Here is a 22,476-nt window from a genome sequence, read left to right as displayed (position 1 = left end):
ATTGTACCGAAATATTGGTCCACTTTTGTTGCTTTTTTCTTGCTTATATATATATATATATATATATATATATATATATATATACACATATATAAGCGTATAATAAGGATGACCGCTAAGTGGACATCCAATATGCTAGAAGAAGATCGCCTACAATCTAACTAGATCGTAGGCGATCTTCTTCTAGCATATTAGATGTCCATTTAGTGGCCATCCCTATTATACGCTTGTATTACAATTTTTCGTGAATTTTCAGATTTTTATATATGCTAGGCTACTGGTTTTAAATTGGTATTAATTAAATTAATATTCAATTTATCACCCTCATTATTTAAATTTCTCTCTCTCTCTCTCTCTCTCTCTCTCTCTCTCTCTCTCTCTATATATATATATATAATATATATATATATTATATATATATAATATATATATATATATATTCTTTAGAGTATGTCACATGGTATTAGATATTGTGTGGCAGATATTGACCAACCGAAATGACCATTGGTGTCTGATAATGTTAGTGAATTAGATTGGTTATCAGGTTTACTAAATCTGACACTGAGCTTGCCTAGACCCTCAGTGACTTGGATATTGTATCTCTTTAAAAAATCTCCGCCTGCACAACAAGTCTCTGTAGTTATAAATCTCTTTCGGTATATTTGGTCTTCTTAAAGAATATACAATGATACATATAAGTTCACGCACATATATATATACACACACACGCACAAAAATACACACTCAAACTTTATAAATATTGTAGTTCTGAGATTTGTCTCTGTTACACGAATGTCTGTTGTGGATTATGTAGCTGAATTTTGATGCACACGGTGCCAAATGTTTAGGAAAGATAAACTACTTATAGATCTATAGGCGCAGGGGTGGCTATAGGTGCAAGGGTGGCTATAGGCGCAGGCGTGATCATAGGTACTGGTGTGGGACTGTGGAACGAAACTTGCTTCCCAGCTACATGGTTCTGGGTTCATTCTCACTGCATGGCTTCTTGGGCAAGTGTCTTCTACTATAGTCTTGGGCCGACTAAAACCTTGTGAGTGGATTTCGTAGACAAAAACTGAAAGCAGCCCGTCGTATAGATATGTATATATTTATGCGTGTGTGTTTGTACCCCGCCATCGTTTGACAACTGATGTGTTTATGTCCCCGTAACTTAGCGGTTCGTTAAAAATGACCGATTGAATAAGTCCTGGGAGCGATTTCTTCGACTAAACCCATAAGATGGTGCTCCAGCATGGTCGCAGTTAAATGATTGAAACAAGTGAAAGAATAAAAGAACATCTGTATATGTGTATAGTGTGCATATTTGTGTGTATGTGTACACATAAATATGGATATGTATATACTCGCTTTTGTTTGTGCGCATCTATGTATGTATGTATGTATGTATGTATGTATGTATGTACGTATCAATCAATCAATCAATCAATCTATCTATCTATCTATCTATCTATCTATCTATCTATCTATCTATCTATCTATCTATCTATCTATCTATCTATCTATCTATCTGTATATATGTCTGTCTGTCTGTCTATCTAAATTGAAAGTAGGGAAATGCACACAGTTTACATAGTTTTAATATATTTTTTTGATATAAGTGAAAGAGTATTGTGTTTGTTGGCCAGTTTTGCTTTCGTTAATCATGAATTTGAAATTATTGTAATTTCGTATTTTCTTAAGACTATATTAGTCCATGTTGTGTACAGGGGTTTGTGAATGAAATGAAACAACATGTAGAAAAATCCAAGGGTAGGTAATAGGTGATCGTTATTATTCGGGACAGGGAAGGTAATTGCTCACTTTTGAGGGAGAGGGTAAATAAACATGCAAAAACTCAAAAGCTAAAGTAGTGAGATGAAATATTTACAGAGATGCGGTTCTCTGTCCAAGTACACATAACTATATAGGACAGACTAGTATGGCACTTAGACGGAGTACCACACTACTTAAGGAACAGATCCGTTTACCACTGTACAGACAGATTCTGTTGAGTGAATACATAGAGAGACGTGCAGGTAATATCCAACGAAACTTCACTATTTTCCCCATGAAATAGGGTAAAGAAACAATTTCTGTACAAGAACGTTTAAATAAAGAAAATCTATTTATCGAAAAATACCGAACACACATAATATGAACACATAACCAACTTTGTTCTCAGTATATCGTTTAATTCATATTCACATACACATCACTGTAAATATTTCATCTCAATACGTTTGAGTTTTTGTATATTTATTTACTCCCGCCCCCAAATGAGCAATTACATCCCCTATCCCGAAAAATCACGATCACCAATTACTCCCCTTAGATTTTTATAACTGTTGGTTAATTTCATTCACAAATCTTCATACACAACATGGACTAAAATCTTTTTAAGAAAATACGAAATTACAATAATTTCAAATTCACGATTAGCGAAAACGAAACCGTTCGTCAAAAACAATACTCTTTGACTTATAAAATATATCTTAAAATATTTAAAAACTATGTAAGCTGTGTGCATTTTCCGTCTTTTATTTAATATATATATATATATATATATATATATATATATATATATATATATATATATATAATATATATATATATATATATTTGTGCATGAAATAAGGAAACCTACTTCATTGAAAAATATGAGCCAAAACTTAACCATTTCTAACATTTTTAAATAAGGAAACTTACATCATTAAAAAAAATATAAAGCAAAACCTAACTACTTGAAACATTCTATTCTTTCTAAACCAAATCATGTTAAATCAATAAAACCTAGTCATTCTCAACATTTTTGATTATCTCCCTTATACCGAAAAAATCTCTGATCATCTTCCCTTGTCTTGAACTCCATATTTCACAAAATAGCGAAGAAATGACACAATACAGGTAAAGAAATTTGAGAAATTTGAAAAGAAAATACGAAACCGGTTATTTCTCCCAAAATAATGTTATTATAAGCAAAATTTTCTAACATTTTTCTAACATAACTATTTAAATATATTCTTTAACCATATAATACAAGCATTCTGTAGTATTTGTCACTCTATTTCATCTTATATATATATATATATATATATATATATATATATATATATATATATATTATATATATATATATATATATATATATTTAAAATTAAAATTAAAATTAAAATGAGGGTGAAAAATTGGATATTAATCTGATAGCATCAATTTTAACACCAGTGGTCTAGCATATAAAAAAAACTAAGGTTCAGTAAATAGTATTACATATATAAATATAAGAGGGAATTTTACCACAATGTGGAAACCCTTATGCTAGAAGAAGATCCTTTATGGTCTTAACCACTAAGAATTGTTCTCTAGAAAATTTAGCAAACACCGGAAACGTAAGCGAGCAAGACAAATGAAAAGTAACAAAAATATAGATTAATCATAAACAAATGTTTCATACACAGCTGGAGTATAAATCCATGTTTTCTTTCGCAATTAAATATGTATTCCTCAATCACTGTTTGTTCGCGATAGCGATTTCACCGACCCGACCCTGGGAATTTTACTATTTAAGGACCTGCTGCGCTTGAATCCTGAATATGTGTGTGTGTATGTGTGTGTTTGTGTGTGTGTGTGTGTGTGTGTGTGCGTGTGTGTGTGTGCATATCTATATACATTTTGTTATGATATAATTCTTTTTGATTTTGGCACAAAATCGGGTATTTTGAAGGGAAAGGAAGAGTCAATTTGGTCGACCCCAGTGTTATAGTGGTACTTATTTTATCGATGGCGAAAGATGAAAGGCAATGTCGATCTCATATGGATTTGAAGTTCAAATTCTTTAGTTCATCTCTGATAAGAAAAACTTCGACCAAAACCAAAAGTCTAACAGGGTAACTAGCAGATAGTTATGTGCAAATCCTTCTTATGTCTCGAGAGTGAGGTACATTAAGTATCCAGCAACTGTGATGGTTTTAGGAATGGTTAGGAACGAAGGTTACGTCATGCTACCTCACATCTTTCCACAGGTTATCAGTATTAATACTGTTGTTAATCCCTGGATTAATGAAATACATAATGGAAAGTCACATGTATATCAAAAAGACTCTGCATTTTCTTACAAAAGTCCAATTAACTCAGAAATGTTTGTCAGATAATCTTTACGATAATGTAACACCAAACTTGTGGCCGTCAAACTCGCCAGATTAGCGTCCCATGGACAACAATGTTTAGTGCATTGTTGAAAGGAAGCTCAATCGAGATCCTCACAATATCATAGCGTCACTAAAGGTCGCCATTGAGTCATGTCCGAAATGAGAAAAGATCATTTAGTGTAAGCATGTCGACGTTTCCGGTCCAAATCGAAGCAATCATCGAAGCTGAAGGTGGATACATAGAATGATCTTATAAAGAATCTTATTGAGAAGGTACACAGGCGCAGGAGTGGCTGTGTGGTAAGTAGCTTGCTAACCAACCACATGGTTCCGGGTTCAGTCCCACTGCGTGGCATCTTGGGCAAGTGTCTTCTGCTATAGCCCCGGGCCGACCAATGCCTTGTGAGTGGATTTGGTAGACGGAAACTGAAAGAAGCCTGTCGTATATATGTATATGTATATGTATATATGTGTATGTGTTTGTGTGTCTGTGTTTGTCCCCCTAGCATTGCTTGACAACCGATGCTGGTGTGTTTATGTCCCCGTCAGCTAGCGGTTCGGCCAAAGAGACCGATAGAATAAGTACTGGGCTTACAAAAGAATAAGTCCCGGAGTCGAGTTGCTCGACTAAAGGCGGTGCTCCAGCATGGCCGCAGTCAAATGACTGAAACATGTAAAAGAGTAAAGAGTAAAAGAGAGTAAATGTTTTAGTAAGATAGATTTGATGAGAGAAGCCGGACATATTCTAACATCTTCTTGTGACTGGTCACCGGTTACCTACCCATGAATTTTTGCACATTTCACCAGAAATTTATGATTATTATGATTATTGTGTACCTCTGTGCATCCTGAACAGCTCTCGAGTTAGGAAATAACATATTTCATACTTTATTCTGTATTTTTAATGCTTCTTGTACAAATATTTATATCAAGTCTGTATTTATCTCCATCACTATCTCTCATTCTCCATACATGTACATATATACGTACCTATCTATCTATCTATCTATCTATCTATCTATCTATCTATCTATCTATCTATCTATCTATCTATCTATCTATCTATCTATCTATCTATCTATCTATCTATCTATCTATCTATCTATCTATCTACCTACCTACCTACCTATCTCTCTGCCTATCTGTCTGCCTGTCTGTCTCCCAATCTGTCTGTCTATCTGTCTGTCCGTCCAACCATCCATCCATCCATCCATCCATCCATCTATCCATCCGTCTATCTATCTATCTATCTATCTATCTATCTATCTATCTATCTATCTATCTATCTATCTATCTATCTATCTATCTATCTATCTATCTATCTATCTATCTATCTATCTTTATATATAGAAGCACAGACATTCTAACACAAGTTTTAGAGCTATAAAGGCGGTGAGCTGGCAGAAACGTTAGCACACCGGGTGAAATGCTTAGCAGTATTTCGTCTGTCTTTACGTTCTGAGTTCAAATTCCGCCGAGGTCGACTTTGCCTTTCATCCTTTCAGGGTCGATAAATTAAGTACCAGTTGAATACTGGGGTCGATCTAATCGACTGGTCCACTTCTCCCCAAATTTCAGACCTTGTACTTAGAGCAGGACATAATTTTTAGAACTATAAGCATTCTTCCAGTTTAATGATCACCCGTGCATATCACTTTTGTTATGAGTATAGTGTCATATGTTTCGAATTTTGTTTCTTGACCAGCTTTGAGAAGGAGATTCGCGTAAAATCTGAATTGCACCAGAGAGTAATCTCTGCAATATAATAAATAATTGCACTGCAGTTTTGTATTTAATACTTTTCCTTCCTGTCTGTAAATTCAAACACGTATGCACAGAAAAAAAATCTCAGACAGACACTTTATATTTTACAAAACATATTTCGTGATATTTTTATGTAACAGAAAGAGTGTGACGAATAACCTAAAGTGGAGCTGAAATAATGTAATCGAATATACATGCAACGATGTATTACAAAATACACAATGTACAACAAACATTAATACTAAAATAATATCAATTTATATCATCTATATATGAGTGCATATATATATATGTGTGAATATATAGATATGCGCATATATGTATGTATAGAATATCTATACGCACATGTATACATATGCATATATATATATATATATATATATATATATATATATATATGTCTATTTATACACACACATTCATATATATGTATACATGTATATATGTATGAATGTATTAGTGTACGTATACATATGGGCATTCAAACATACGTACATGGGAACACGTTTATGAAATGCACTTGTATCTTCACAAAACTGGACACACACACACACACACACACACACACTCACACACACACACACACACACTCACACACACACACACACACACACACACACACACACACACACACAAATTCAGGCATGAAAATATATTTAATCTTACAATATAATATATTTGGTTTTAAATCCAATCTTCACTAAACTTAAGAACTTCTTTCGATTTCACAGTTTTTTCTTCTTTTTTTTTTTTTAGTATAGACACTCTGTAGGAGACGTCTTATTAACAGCTATATAAATTCCTAATGGAAATTCTCTGTAAGTAGAGATTTGACTCTTGGAGATACTTTATAGAGAAGTATAGTGAATACATTTCACATATAAAAATGTAAATTTAGTCTTGGTGTCTTAAGAATTTCTTTTTAAACCTTTTGATACTAACATGCTTCCGACTGTCGCTAGTTCTACAATACGAAAATGTCAATATTAAGTGCATATTTTTTTAAATTTCAAACTTTCTATCATCATTTTATATAATAAACTTTTGGTAAGTAAAGTTTCTAACAGAAATATAAGTTCTTTTATATTCAATCCTTCCAAATTCTTTATTATTTTCAAAATTTAATGGAACACCCCAGCAGAGTATTTCATTTAGACATACAGTCACTAGAAGTTAGCCAAAAGAAGCGCTTTGGGTAAAGGAATTAAGTTATCTTAAATGATTGCAATGAGTCGTTGTTAGAATATTAGACTCATATTTTAGCAATAATCCAGAGTGAACCAAAAAGATCTGACACATTTGGAAGCTTAATAAAAGCACAAAATAAGAAATAATGAAAAGAAAAATTTTTATTTTCTGAATGTACATGTAATGCCATTTTATTTCATTAAGTTTTAAAAATTAAATCAGCTAAATGCTTCCCATCATTGTCAACACACTGTTGCAGACGTTCATGAAAGTTATCGATAACTCTATGGATAATTTCTTCTGGAATGGTGAAATGTGATTTCTTCTTGTGAAGATATTTAGAATCAAAAGTATTCAGTCATCGCCCTCGATCTGTTGATGAATTAAAACGTGCATTTTGTGTAGAAATAGCAACCATTCCAGAAGAAACGATCCATAGAGTTATCGATAACTTTCATGAACGTCTCCAACAGTGTGTTGACAATGATGGGAAGCATTTAGCTGATTTAATTTTGAAAACTTAATGAAATAAAATGGCATTATATGTACATTCAGAAAATAAAAATTTTTCTTTTCATTATTTCTTATTTTGTGGCTTTATTAAGCCTCCAAATGTGTCAGATCATTTTGGTCTACCCTGTATTTTTGAACTATGTTTCAAATTGTGTGATCTGTGATCGTCATCAGTTGTCTTATGCCCCCACCCGGCACATACTTTCCAAACTGAATAGATAATAATAACCTTTATTTATAAAATAAAGTCAGCAATGATATAGATGTTTAAGAAAAATCCCTTGAGTAAGGCATGTGGGAAGTTATGTAAAATATGTAAAGTAATTTCAGTAAATGAGAGAAAACTAAAAAAGTATTGTATTTATTTACATAGGTTTCCAATGCGCCTATAATATTTCGGGAAAGATTCCCTTAATCAAGTATAAGAACGAAAATAATCCATGAGTTCGGAGAAAAGCGTCACTAGTGTGAGAATCCTTATAATAGGGTCATTAAACAACCTATATAAGGTAATACAAGATTTTTCTTTTCGTTTTATTTTATTGGCATCATCTTTTATATTTTATTTAATTCATTATTTGTTTTGCTCCAAAGGATTTTTGTAAACATTTTATAAACATTGCGATAATTCGACCAAATTAGAATACGATATTAGGGGAAATATGGTTTTCATCTGATTGACCGCTTAGGTCAAGTGAGTAGGTGATCAATAGGCCGTTGGCTTTTACCAATACTAAAGAGAGACGGAAATTAAAATAATTGAAAGATGAAAACGTAAATTCAACAGATTTGTTGCTACTTAATTTTAATCCTTTGCACTAAAAAGAAACTCCTCTTTTGTGAACATGCGCATCGCTAGTTTAAAAGTTTCCTATGAAGCGATTAGGGGTTCAGGATATTTACGATAGTGAAGCGTGATCTGGAAATGCATTCTTCTTCAAAAGCACTCGTTTACCGATATTCTCTTCGATATTTACACCTTTCACCTATATATAACAGTGAAAGGTAAACACTCACACATACACGCACAAACACTCACACATACGCATAGACACATAATGTATATATATATATAAATCAAAGGTTGGACGGGAAAAACATAACAAGCGAAAATCCAACAAAGAACTACATACAGAAAGATAAACGATAACCTAAACAGGAAACTGGACAAAAACAAGATGCACAGACCATTCGCAGCCGATTTCCTCATCAGTCAGTGCCCAGAAAATCATGGCAGTTTCGCACTTTTTTTTAACTTTTGAGACCGCTCGAATCTAGCAAACGCCAGAGCATTAAGCTAAAAGCATGAAGCTTCTGAGAAAAGCAAACGAATACATACCAGAACGAAAACAAAAAGGAGAAAGCAAGAATTCTGCACACACAACAAACGAACGCCCTTCGACTATACAACAAAACGAAAATAATTGTACATTTACAAATAAATAAATAATAGAAATGTGACGTGATAAAATAAAAATGCAAATGCAACAGAAAAAGAATTATACATAAATAATAGACAGCCGCCTTTCGGCTATACAGCAAAATGAAAATAATAGTACAATTACAACATAAATGAATAACAGAAAGGATCTTTCGACTATCAGACGAACATAGTAGGCTGGTGCAAAGGAGAAACGGGAAGTCCTAACAGACCAAGTGGGAGTAGCTTAATGCTCTGGTGTTTCCTGGATTCGAGCGGTCTCAGGGGTAAAAAAGCGCGAAGCTGTTATGACTTTCCGAACACCGGCTGCGAATGGTCCGTGTATCTTGTTTTTGTCCAGTTTGCCGTTTGTTATGTCATCGTCTATTTTCCCGTATGTTGTATTTTGTTGGATTTCCGCTTGGTGTGTTCTTTCTGTCCTAATCGTGATTCATCTATTCGGTGCGCCGTACAACCTGTTGTTTACTTTGTTAAAAAAATATTCCTTGAATATTATGTACGAGTCTTAACTTACCTATCCTTCCTCGTTTTTTTCTCTTGTTCCTTCCTTTTTCTCTTTCCTCCTGTGTGTGTGTCTCTCTCTCTCCCTCCCTCTCGTTCCTCGCCCTCTGATTTTATTTTTTCTCTTTTATTCCGTAGTCCCTCTTTCCCCCCCTTCCTATGCTTTCCTTCCTTGCTTGTCTCACTTGTACCTTTTTCTCTCTGTGTGCCTCTCTCTCCTCCCCTCCCTCTCATTCTTTAGTCTCTCTGATTTCTATTCCCTCTGTCCCATTCCTTAGTCCATCTTTCCCCCTCCCTCTTATTCTTTAATCCCTTTGCCCTCTACAATTCTTTCCCTCTCCTATCACATGATCACTGTCTGGTCAAGACATTATCGTCCTTTTCTGACCAGCCGTCATCCAGGCCTGTCACGTTCATCTGTCCTTCCGCTCGGTCTTTTAAGACCTTCCATTTCTCCTTTGCGCCAACCTACTTTCTTCGTCTGATAGTCGAAAGACCCTTTATCTTCTTTATGTATGTTGTAATTGTTCAATTATTTTCATTTTGATGTATAGCCGAATGACGTTTGTCTATTCTTTATGTATAATTCTTCTTCTGTTGTACTTGTATTATTATTTCATCACGTTAGCGTTCATCTAATAGTCGAAAGACCCTTTCTGTTATTTATTAATTTGTAAATGTACAATTATTTTCGTCTTGTTGCATAGCCGAAAGGCGTTCATCTGATGTATGTGTATAATTCTTGTGTTCTCGTTCTTGTTTTCGTTATTGTATGCATTCGTTTGCTTTTCCCAGAAGCTTAATGCTCTGACTCTTGCCTGATTCGAGCGGTCTCAAGGGTAAAAAAGCGCGAAACTGCTATGACTTTCCGGACACTGACTGACGAGGAAATCGGCTGCGAATGGTCCGTGTTTTTTGTTTTGGTCCAGTTTCCCTTTTGTTATGCTATCGTCTATTTTTCCGTTTGTAGTTTTTTGTTGGATTTCCGCTTGTTGTGTTCTTTCTGTCTAACCATTGATTTATCTATGCGGTGCACCGTACAACCTGTTGTTTACTTTAGACACACACACGCACACACACATACACACACACACACACACACACACACACACACACACACACACACACACACACACACACACACACACATACACACACACACTCACTGTGATCTCACAGTTAGTGAGCTGTCAGAAGCAGTGATTCTAGTAGATTTTCGAGTCTGCTCGAGACGATAACCAATATGGGAGTTATGAGAATCCTTGTGAGATGTGACATGACCTTTTCTATCACACTTGTATAGACTGCTCAGAAATGCTGAGATAGTAAGTCTACAGTAAAGATGTAAGTAAACGACATTATAAAATAGCTCTAAAGGGAGCTAGTGGGTAGCGAACTTTGATAAGTTGAATACAATATAGGCGCAGGAGTGGTTGTGTGGTAAGTAGTTTGCTAACCAACCACATGGTTCCGGGTTCAGCCCCACTGCGTGGCATCTTGGGCAAGTGTCTTCTGCTATATCCCCGGGCCGATCAATGCTTTGTGAGTGGATTTGGTAGACGGAAACTGAAAGAAGCCTGTCGTATATATGTATACATATATATATGTATGTGTGTGTGTTTGTGTGTGTGTGTTTGTCCCCCTAGCATTGCTTGACAACCGATGCTGGTGTGTTTACGCCCCCGTCACTTAGCGGTTCGGCAAAAGAGACCGATAGAATAAGTACTGGGCTTACAAAGAATAAGTCCCGGGGTCGATTTGCTCGACTAAAGGCAGTGCTCCAGTATGGCCTCAGTCAAATGACTGAAACAAGTAAAAGAGTAAAAAGAGAGTAATGTTGGGTAGCGGCATTGATTAGTTCATGATGCTTGGTAGATGGTTTTCTTGAAAGCAGAAGGGCCACGTGCTCTGGTTAGTTCGGAACATCAAATATCCTCCTAAGATGTGTTTGAAATTTGGTGGATGAAACCAATGCGTTTGCTTAGGATCCAACGATAATCTTTGAATTAAGGTTCAATCCGTTTTCATATATATATACCATTGGTCAATCTAAGGCCTTGACAGTAGTCACGTGATCAATGGGTTCTGCCATGTGATTGGACCCCGAATTACGTGGTTCCGAAGCGAACTCCTCAAGCTCACAGTCATGTTTGTACGTTTATTTACTCAACAATGTCGCTCTTCTCAAATGAAAATTATTTCCGAACATGGCAGTAGCAAGTTTTGAATACAGAGAGACAACTTGGTTTTAAATGCACTCTTCTACCTCGATTATGGAGATTTATTGCCCAATGAATATTCATAAAGAATGATATAATAGTTTTACGAGTGGTGAACAACGAAGGTCATGTCATACCACGTCACGTTTTCCCACTGGCTCTTAGAATTAATGCTGTTAGATTGGATACGATGAAATGTTGGAGACTGTCGTTAAGCTTTGGATCGATGAGGAATGCACTGGAAGTCTATGCGTGTTTCAGCCTGACCCAGCACCTTCTCATAAAACCCACGTAGCTCATAAATGGATGTCAGACTATCCTTACAATTGTGGCCTCCAAACTCACGAAATTTGAATCCCATGGACAACTACTTTTGATGGCTGATATGTCGGGTTAAACGAATTTACGTGAGTTTGTTGCGTTTTCTTCATATTTTGAGTTAAAAATCTGGCGAGCTTGACATCAGGGTTTTTTTTCATTCTTTCTGTGGTTATTGGATGTGAATATAAAATAGATTAACAAAGAATTTATTGAACTTGTATAAAAGACAGTATTTCAGTTATTATAAAACGTGTGGCATTATGTAAATATTCGAAAAGGTGGTGAGCTGGCAGAATCGTTAGCACGCCGGGCCAAATGCTTACCGGCATCTTGTCTCTTAGCGGTATTTAAGATCTGAGTCCAAATTTCACTGAGTTCGACTTTGCTTTTCATCCTTTCGGGGTCGATAAAATGAGAAGTAGTTGAGCACTGGGGTCGATGTAATCGATTTACCTCCTCCTCCGGAATATCTGGCCGTGTGCCAAAATTTGAAATCATTATTTATATAAGAGAAACCATTTTATGAATGGATCTTAGGCGGCGTGCTGGCAGAATCGTTAGCACACCAGGCGAAATGCTTAGCTCCATTTCGTCTCTCTTCACGTTCTGAGTTCAAATACCGCCGAGGTCCACCTTGCCTTTCATCCTTTGGGGGTCGATAAAATAAGTACCGGTTGAACCGTGGGGTCGATGTAATCGTCTTACCCCTTTCCCAGAACTTGCTGGCCTTGTGCCAAAATTTGAAACCAGTATTATTATGAAGCGATGTGTAATTCTTAGGCAAACAATTATTTCTAACTTGAAATTGGAAACAATAGTGAAGAGAATTGTTCCCGAAAATGCCAAAGGGTTCGCAGACAACATCACCTGAGCAAATGCAATTCCGAAAGTTACCGTTTTGAGGTAAGGAGAGCACATCTGATAAATTCTACGGAAGGTAAAAAAAGTCGACTTTCCAGCTATTTTGCAACTGGTCGTGTTTTGTTTTCATTGCCTTCAGCATTGCGAAGTTATGCTAAAACTCAAACAGACATTGCTTCACTTCGTAAACATACATATTCCCAGATGTGCGTGTGAGCGCACATATATTCACACTTATGAGGAGAATCTTAATTACGAAGTTAAGCGAGTGAGAGCATGACGACACATCACTGCTTGTCTGTTTTTTAACAATTGGAAATTATACGCAGGAGTGGCAGGCGCAGGAGTGGCAGGCGCAGGAGTGGCAGGCGCAGGAGTGGCTGTGTGGTAAGTAGCTTGCTAACCAACCACATCGTTCCGGGTTCAGTCCCACTGCTTGGCATCTTGGGCAGGTGTCTTCTGCTATAGCCCCGGACCGACCAATGCCTTGTAAGTGGATTTGGTAGACGGAAACTGAAAGAAGCCTGTCGTATATATAATATATATATATATATATATATATTATATATATATATATATATATATATATGTGTGTGTGTGTGTGTGTGTTTGTGTGTCTGTGTTTGTCCCCCTAGCATTGCTTGACAACCGATGGTGGTGTGTTTACGTCCCCGTCACTTAGCGGTTCGGCAAAAGAGACCGATAGAATAAGTACAGGGCTTACAAAGAATAAGTCTCGGGATCGATTTGCTCGACTAAAGGCGGTGCTCCAGCATGGCCGCAGTCAAATGACTGAAACAAGTAAAAGAGTAAAAGAGTAAAGTGTATCCCACTTGGTATATCTTTGGGAGAAAGGAGAATGTGAAGAAGAGAGCGAGAGATAGGTTGATAGATAGATAAATAGAGAGAGAGAAAGAGAGAGAGATAATGAGTGTTGTGGGAAAGATGATGAGAAAAAGCGAAAGGGGGAGGGAGAAAGAAAGAGAGAGAGAGAAAAAGAGAGGAAGAGAGAGAGAAGAGGAGAGAAAACAGAGGGACAATGAATAAGAGAGAAAGTGAAATAATAAATGTGTGTGAGAAAGAGAGGGGACTATAAATAGGGAAGTAAGACAGAGGCAATAAATGTATGTGTATGTGCATATGTGTGTATGTGTGTGTTAGAGAGAGAGAGAGATAGACTGAACAGAGATAAAAGGGAGAGGCAATAAATGTTTATGTGTGTGAGAGAAACAAAGACTCTAAACAAAAGAAAAAGTGTGACTCTCTTTTTATAGTATTTTTGGAAGCACTCCGTCGGTTACGACGACGAGGGTTCCGGTTGATCCGATCAACGGAACAGCCTGCTCGTGAAATTAACGCGTAAGTGGCTGAGCACTCCACAGACACGTGTACCCTTAACGTAGTTCTCGGGGATATTCAGCGTGACACAGAGAGTGACAAGGCCGGCCCTTTGAAATACAGGTACAACAGAAACAGGAAGTAAGAGTGAGAGAAAGTTGTGGTGAAAGAGTACAGCAGGGATCAACACCACACCCTGCCGGAGACTCGTGGAGCTTTAGGTGCTTTCGCTCAATAAACACTCACAACGCCCGGTCTGGGAATCGAAACCGCGATCCTATGACCGCGAGTCCGCTGTCCTAACCACTGGGCCATTGCGCCTCCACTCTTTTTATAGTATTTTATAATTCGTTGACTTCTCAGACTCAACAATTACGTCCTCTATTTTATGGCTTATTCTTTTTAAGAAAGAATATTTTTAATATACCGCCAACTTTGCCCAAACGATCTAAACATTAGCTTCAAGGTTCATCCAAGACTTGGACCACGGGCTATACGTCCCCTGCCAAATTCAAGATCACATCATACATGTACACTGCAACATAATTTCTTTTCCTCAACAGGCCCTGCCCTATTTAACATTGTCCCGAAGGAGATCAAAGAGGAAAAGGATCCCATCAACTTTAAACAGAGAATACCAGATAAGCCACCCATAATTGGATACAACTCACCCAACAAGAACTCACTACTTGAACAAAACTGGATACAACTCACCCAACAAGAACTCACTACTTGAACAAAACTTGACTTAAACAGGATTCGAATAATCCTATCAGGTGGTGCTATTAAGTTAGACATGACCTGGACCAATCTCTGGTCGAAACATATCTAAGTTTATCTAAGTTTATCTAAGTAATGCAGTTTTCCTTAGGAAGGTGATTGGAAATGATATCAGGGAATATTTAGCTCTTATTTTTAGCACGTTGTATGATGTTGTTGAAGTTCCTGTACACGTGAGGGGTTAGTTCTGCTGCACCGAACTATGATAAAGTAAAATGCATCTCTGTCGGTTTCGACGAAGAGGATTTTAGTTGTTCCTTCATTGAATTAGCGTGTACGTGGTTGAGTATTCCTCACACAGGTGAATATTTAACGTAGTCGAGTTGAAGAATCAGCGTGATACAGTACCTTTGAATTACAGGTACAAACCATCATATGGTATTCCGCACAGTTTTCGTTTATTAAATTCTCCTCAAGATACTTCAAGTGTGCAGTGGTTAAAAATGACAAGCACAACAACAACAACACCAAAAACAGCACTTACTCGAGATGCACAGGAGTGGCTGTGTGATAAGAAGCTTGCTTTCCAACCACATAGTTCTAGGTTCAGTCCCGCAGCGTAGCACCTTGGGCAAGTGTCTTCTACTAGAGCTTCGGGCCGACCAAAGATGGAAACGGAAAGAAGCCCGTCGTATATATATATATATATATATATATATATATAAATTTTCTCTGACTTTTCAAATTTTTGTATGCTAGGCTACTGGTTTTAAAATGTTATTAACTAAATTAATATTCAATTTATCTCCCTCATTATTTAAATATATATATATATATATATATATATATATATATATATTATATAATATATATATATATATATATATGTATATACATATATATATATATCTGAATGTGTGTCTGTGTTTGTTCCCCCATTGCCACTTGACAACCGGTGTTTGTGTGTATGTGTGTGTGTATACGTCCCCGTAACTTAACGGCTTGTCAAAAGAGACCGATAGAATAAATCCCAGACTTAAAAGAGTAAGTACTGGGGCCGATTTATTTGACTAAAAATTCAAGGCGTGGCCCTAGCATGGCCACAGTCTAATGACCAAAACAAAAGATAGAATGCGACGCGGTGGGATCAAATCTTCGTAACTGGGAAGCGAACTTCTTAACCATTTGGCCATACAAAGGCTACAAACAAGCTTCTTACCACACAGCCACTCCTGCACCTATACATATACATACATACATACATACATACATACATATATATGTATAAAATATGCATATGTGTGTGTGTGTATGTATGTATATAATGTATATATATATATATATATATATATATACATATGTACATATGTGTGTGTATATATACAATTAGATACACACGCGATAATTATCCATATGAGATTCCGTACATACCTGGGTGTATGCAATGATAGTTCAGCCAACCCACCAACTCAACCACATACTGACAAACACCGGGGACTCTGAGCGCGTGTGTGTTTGCATCAAATTGTATATATATACACACACGCTCAGAGTCCCCGGTGTTTGTCAGTATGTGGTTGAGATGGTGGGTTGGCTGAACTATCATTGCATACACCCAAGTATAGGCATCTATTCATATAAGAATCTCATATGGATAATTATTGGAATGTCTTACAAATCTTCACCCTGTGCCACAAATAAATTGCTTTTTCCCCGTGAAACCGAGTATTTCTAGTTCTTTGTGCAAATTTGTGGATGCATAATATAATGTACCTGTATGTATGCACATCAATTGAGTAAGAGCTGGTTTCTAACCTAGATACAAGGTTCCTTCATTGGAATTTCAACATCAACAACAGGGTATTTTTGTACGTATGTATGCATGTGTATATATATATATATATATATATATATATATATATATAGTTAATTCAAACAAGAAAACAGAAAAAAAGAGAAAAAAAAAACACAGCAACGCGAGGACGTGGAACAATTGTGTGTGTGTGTGTGTGTGTGGGTGGGTGTGTATGTAAAATCAAAATAAGCAACAAGGATATCCAGAGGTAATGCAGCACAATCGTACTGCATTACCTCTGAATATCCTTGTTGCTTATTTTGATTTTAATCACCTTACTTTGACATTGTATAGATAATACCGTACTAAATTCTGGTGCCTCAACTTAAGTACCATATTTATCCGAATTAAAATTTTTGTTGAACTCATGTACTATACCTAAAGTATAAATATATGCATATATATATATATATATATATATATATATATATATATATATATATATATATATATATATATATAATATATATATATATATATATATATATATATATATATATATATTCGGAGATGTACTCGCATAGCAAGTGATTTGATCTGAGATCGTGTGCTTGAACGAAAACAATTGCAGCGTGGAAGGTGTTTGTAAGCCATTTAAGAAACACACAAAAGCCGTTCGATTCACTTTAACATTTAAGTTTAATTTGTTAAAATATTTTCGACCTGTTCATTGACAAAAATCCGTGCTGATGCTGTGTGTTTCTTAAATGGCTTACAAACACCTTCCACGCTGCAATTGTTATATATATATATATATATATATGTATATAGATATATATATGTATGTATATATATATATGTATGTATATATATATATATATATATATATATATATATATATATATATATATTATATATATATATTATATATATATATGTATATATATATATATACGTATGTATGTACATGTATGTGTGTGATCGCGTGTATATGTATGTATCTTTGTGTTTGCTTTTCCCCCTTCACCTCTTGACAACCGGTGTTGATTTGTCTATGTCCTCGTATAGCTAGCGATTCGGCAAAAAGAGACGGATAGAATTAGGATCAAACTTTAAAATGTAGGCCTGCAATCTATTCGTTCTGCCAAACCGTTTCAGCCGGTGCCCCAGCATGGCCACAGTCCAATGATTGAAACAAGTAGCGGTAATATATAGAATTAGCATGTAATACACACACACACACACACACACACACACACATATATCAGAACAGAACTAGTATAGAATGTGTGATACACACATGGTCGCAGATTGTTGCCGGAGCCTTCAGAGAGATAGTTTTGGGTAAGCACTCCCCCCTCCTCCGTAGGAAGTTCCATAAAAGGAGTTTCTTATGCATTGAATAGCTCACCATGTTATGTTTTCATGTTTTATTTCTGAGTTACAGTAACTACAGATGCTAATGCAGTGCGCAATAAGATTTTTTCTTTTCGTGTGTTGAGATAAACCGATTTATTAATATGGATTTGTTTTAAAAGCATGTACTGTATCATAACATTAATATTGTGGTTATTTTTGTATCAAAATAGCAGCTCATTATCTAATTAGAGTTGATACAATTTTTGAAACCATTGCACTAAACAGCCCAGAGTAGGTTTAACTTCAAAAGCACCAAAGTATTAATGCAACAAGGGTCGCTAATTTCAGCACACGAGTGGATAGAGAAGTATATATATATATGAGGTATCTCCAAAATTAGAGCTGATTAGACAGAAACTGCTGGTGTATTTTGGAGTTAGTAACCAAATATTTGCAAGGCACCAGAATTTGTCTGTGTTGTTGTTGTTGCTGTTGGACATTGCCATCAATGATTTATTTTGCGGCTGTGTGGTTAAGAAGTGCGTTTCACAACTACGTGATTTTGAGTTCGATCCCACTGCGTGCCACCTTTGATAGGTATACCCTTCAATAATTTCGGTCAGATTAATGCTTAGTTAATGAATTTGATAGACAGAAACTGTGTAGAAGAGCGTCTTACACACACACACACACACACACACACACACACACACACACACACACACACACACACACACACACACACTCACTCTCTCTCACACACAGAGCTATATATATATAGATATACATATGTATGTATGTGTTTGTGTGTGTATGTGTCATTGTGTTTATGTTCGTCCCCCTCGCCGCTTCACAATCGGTATAGGTTTGTTTGCATCACTGTAAATTAGCAGTTCGGCAAAAAGTTCGATAGAATAGATACCAGGCTTAAAATAAGAACTGGTGTCAATTGCACTAATCTTAAAAGCCGGTGCTCCTGTCTTACTGCACGCCAGTAACTGAAACCACTTAAAAAAGAAAAGAATTTAGAACAAGCTTGGGCAACCTATTTCGAGAAGCGGGTCGCATGTGACACTGTTCATCATCAGGCAGGCCACACTACTAAAAAACAATGAAGGTATTTTTCCTTCGGCGTATTATAAGGTAAGTGCCGCGGGTTGCATGTGGCTGCAGGCTGCCTATGACTAGTCTATACCTATAAAGGAGGCGCAATGGCCCAGTGGTTAGGGCAGCGGACTCGCGGTCATAGGATCGTGGTTTCGATTCCCAGACCGGGCGTTGTGAGTGTTTATTGAGCGAAAACACCTAAAAGCTCCACGAGGCTCCGGCAGGGGATGGTGGTAATCCCTGCTGTACTCTTTCACCACAACTTTCTCTCACTCTTACTTCCTGTTTCTGTTGTACCTGTATTTCAAAGGGCCGGCTTTGTCACTCTCTGTGTCACGCTGAATATCCCCGAGAACTACGTTAAGGGTACACGTGTCTGTGGAGTGCTCAGCCACTTACACTTTAATTTCACGAGCAGGCTGTTTCGTTGATTCGGATCAACCGGAACCCTCATCGTCGTAACCGACGGAGTGCTTCCATCATACCTATAAAACAGTCCTTGGATGAAAATTGTACGCACATTTTGCTTTGACGGTAAATGGTGGCGAAACCGAGGCTAGGATCGAGCTGAAAATTGGCAGAGATACTAAATGCGTGGTGAGGATGAGACCGGCGATGGTTAAAATTCGCAAGCTATAAAGATGTGGTTGCTATGGCAAAAAGAATTATTTTTTATCGATTCAAGGGGGCCCAGAGCCCCTCTAGGTTTGTGCGATTGGCTTTTAATGCCCAGCGGCATACACTCCAGGCTGTTGTGCTTAATAAACATATATTTTGTCGCGAAATTCCGGCTACTAGGAAACGATTTTTCATTGGGAAAAAACGAGTGTTTTTGCCCTCATTTTCTTTTTAATTAATCAATAAAACCTTAAACACGAACTTCTAAACTAGACATATGATGACACGAACAAACTGAATTATTTAACTGAATCATCATAAAATTAACTTTCATTTCTATGCAATGTTGAAACCAGCTTCAACGTTTTATAACCTGAACTGGTAGTGACCCAACGGGTCACGGGTAGTCTAGTTTAAAATAAAATAGTCATGCATTAACTAGACATAACACTGCGTAACACGATTTTTATCCTTGGGTAGCGACTGTTATTTCCTATTTGCTTATTCTTAAGCAAATATGAAAATATGAAAAATGGCTAATATTTCTTTCAAAATTTGCTTTTGTTACATTTATTTAAACCCCAAAGAATCCCTCTCGACACACGGTTGTGATTCTTCCCGACTAGACCTCTTCATGATCAGAGATGCACATATCGTCAGTCACTAAAGGACATGCTCAAATGGTTAAGGTCAAGCAACTGACAAGCAAATCTGTGGTATTGAAAGGGAATATTTGCTGTAACGATGTTTCTGCTTCAGCAACGCAGGACTAGGTCAGTTTCAAAACATTGATGTCCAGGTGACAAAATCAAAGTTCAAAGGGAATAGTAGTAATTTCCTTTGATTTCTAGATAGAAGCAAGTAGGAAATAATACAGACTGAAGGAAAAAAGAAAGTTGTTATACAGTGTAATCGTTACAAACTATTTCCATGGACACAATTGTTACAAACTGTTCTGACGGTTTGTTTCCATTTCAGCTAATTGTGCAAGTATTTCAGAGGTATAATCATGTCCGGACTACCTGGACATCCCATCTGATCCAATAACTTTGAGTTCAGTAGTACAGCCGCCGCCTCATTATATTCAGAGGGATTGTAAATGATAGTAATAATAATAATGATAATAATGATAATAAACACCGGGACTAACAAGTATATATAGCAAACAGAAAATAGAACTACTAGGCACAGCACACAACCTACGTAAAACACATTCAACGCAGTAAAACTAAGAGCATTACATCAAACCACAGCACATATCCAAGGCACAAAGAGCTGCGCTCGATAGTGCAGTGAAAGCTCGTAATAAAGATAAGATTACTGAATAATAATGGTAACAACAACAACAACAATAATAATTTGCAAAAACCTGAACAATGATAAAAACTGGTGGGAACACAAACCACTTCCATTGCTTGAAAATAATCACATCTCACTCTTCTGGAACTTCACCATTCAAACTGACAGAAAGATAGATGCGAAATGGCCAGACATTATATTGAAAGACTTCAGACAAAAATCATGCCTCCTCATTGATATGACTGTCCCAGTCGATGTAAATGTATCTGTGAAGACCTACCAAAAACTGACCAAGTATAAAGATCTTGAAATAGAAATTGGCAAAATGTGAATCCTGAAGACTAACACAATACCTGTTGCCATAGGTGCTCTAGAAATAATAGCAAAAGGGGCTGATTGCTAGCCCCAAAATCCAGAATCCTTGTCAGGTTCCGGATCGTTCCCAAAATCTCTCAAAAATTTAGTAAAAATCAGGAAAAATAATCCAGAATCCTTGTCCGGTACCGGATCGGTCCCAAAATCTAATCAGTTCGTGCAGTCGCCAAGCCAAACATCCCTTAAATTTCATCTGAATCCATTCAACGGTTCTTGAGATATCTTGTCCACGGACAAAAAAAAAAAACTACTGAAAACAATACCTCCGCCTCAGCGAAGGCGAGAGTAATAATAATAATAATAATAAACTCCAGTTTTCTCATTTCTCTATTTTAAGACTGATCTTTAATTTGAAATATGTTTCTCGAGATTGTCATAAATAGCTGAAGATTGCGTATTTAGTTTAATATCTTCCAAATATAATGCTTATTAACCGTTCCAGATCTTGGCCTTTGTGTCTAACCTTACCCTCTAGCTGGGGTCCCGAGTAAAGAAAAAAAAATAGTTGCATATAGAACTCAAGAGTAATAATTGCAGGGAAACTAACGGACAGATTTGGCGGCATCTTCTTTTTCTACGCGTGTTTTTCGTTACCGCTTTACTGGGAATCCGACACAGATGACGTTTTACCTTTGGCCGCTAGAGCGGAAAATTCGGTTTCACAGTGACAACTCATCAATCATTGCCCGTGATGAATGCCTTCACCCACTGATATACCTCGAAGGCGGCGAGCTGGCAGAAACGTTAGCACGCCGGGCGAAATGCGTAGCCGTATTTCGTCTGTCGTTACGTTCTGAGTTCAAATTCCGCCGAGGTCGACTTTGCCTTTCATCCTTTCGGGGTCGATTAAATAAGTACCAGTTACGCACTGGGGTCGATATAATCGACTTAATACCTATGTCTGTCCCTGTT

This window comes from Octopus sinensis, linkage group LG10 (assembly GCF_006345805.1).
Source record: "Octopus sinensis linkage group LG10, ASM634580v1, whole genome shotgun sequence".
In the NCBI taxonomy this organism is placed as follows: Eukaryota; Metazoa; Mollusca; class Cephalopoda; order Octopoda; family Octopodidae; genus Octopus; species Octopus sinensis.
This window is presented reverse-complemented; position numbering follows the sequence as displayed.